Genomic DNA, 1,690 nt, shown 5'->3' with positions numbered 1-1,690 from the left:
AAAGTTGACTAAAATTGTGATTACGAAAATAATAAAAATAATAAAGAGAGTTGAAGGAAAAGAAATTTTTATTGGTAGATTCCAGCCTCCAGTTGTCTCATTCCAGCCTCCAGTTGTCTCATTCCACCTTGGGTTCGATCCTCGGCTTTTAAATGACCCTTCTCAACTCAAGTAAGCCAGTTATAGTGGAAGAGGACGCCTACGACCACCAGCTCCGAAGATTAGACTTACGATTTTTAGGGAACCTGACTCTAGCCAGTAATTTATGCTAGATCAATGCTTCTCAATGGCGAATACCATGCCATTTCGTCTCTTTGGCTCGCCAACCTCTGACGCAGTAAGTTAACGAACCGACTATGCAATCCTTTCAAAACATACAAAACGGTCGCCTTTGCATATGCTGAAAAGCTTACTTCTAAAGGGCCATGGACGGAAGCATCAGCCCGTAGTGCGGAGAAATGATGAATACTTGGCGAAAAGGCTAAGTACGGATTCTAGGCCTCAAGAACTCTTTTTGGAGAATATTGACAACTTTCGGCTAGATAGGTTTTAGTGGCTCATGATAATGGTGAAAAAAGAAATAAATATAAAAATGGAAAAGGGAATTTTATTGAAAGAAAATATGAAGAAACAAAAGCCTAGACTTTCAGGGGGAGAGTGTTTACAGAAAAAGATGAACACCAAATAGAGTCACTTCACCCCCTATTTATAGTGCTAGGGAGATAGTCTAATTTAACTTAAATTCTAAAAAGATAAATACATTTAATTAAATATAATTAAAGATAATTAAAATAAAATACTAAAATTAAATAATCCTAATAATTATCTTAATATTAGTTATCCTAATATAAATAAAATGGAGTCTTATAAAATAAAATCTCTTCTTTTTGCGTTTTTAGTCCTTGTGTCTTCCATGCTCGTACTTTTGGCACAATCTTATTCCTGTGTCGTATATCAGCCCATTGTGTCTCCAAATTTGCACTTTTGTCCCTTAATTTTATTTTTGCCTCCAAATCAGTCCCTAATCGATAAAAATACATAAATAGATCAAATTAGTAGGATCAAGCTCAGAATAAACACATGATTAATACATAAAAATATGTTATTCTGGAGCATTATCAAATTCCCCCTACTTAGCCCATGCTTGCCCTCAAGTATGGTTCCTGTCCACCGTGAAAGTTAGATCCTGCCATAAAAGAAATACCACTCCAAAGTTTTATAAGAATTAGTTAAAAATGCATATGAAAAATAAAGAGAGCCCTTAGCTTGCTTTAGGTAAAATAGAAAAAGTTTTTCAATTAATACACACAGAAATTAAAATCGATTTGAATTATTCCATGGAAATTAGGTGGATTACTAAACCTACCAAGACACCCTCTTTGTTTCTTCCTTTAGTCCCAAATTTTATTTATTTACATATATATTTTTCTTTTTCTCTTCTCTTTTTTTTATTTTTTTATTATTTATGTACGTATGTATGTTGAACCTTTTGATGCAAAGAGTGATGATAGCCAAGCACCAAACCCCGGTTACTCAGCCCAACATACTTTTTATTTTTTATTCTTCCTAAGAACATGTCGAACCTTTTTTACGCGAAGAGTGATGACAGCCAAACACCATACCCCGGTTACTCAGCCCAACGCGTTCTTAAGAATTAATTCCGGTTAGCGGAGCTTTAACTATCACGTCA

The sequence above is a fragment of the Gossypium hirsutum genome, chromosome A13 (genome assembly GCF_007990345.1).
Source record: "Gossypium hirsutum isolate 1008001.06 chromosome A13, Gossypium_hirsutum_v2.1, whole genome shotgun sequence".
In the NCBI taxonomy this organism is placed as follows: Eukaryota; Viridiplantae; Streptophyta; class Magnoliopsida; order Malvales; family Malvaceae; genus Gossypium; species Gossypium hirsutum.
Note: the sequence above shows the minus strand (reverse complement) of the source record.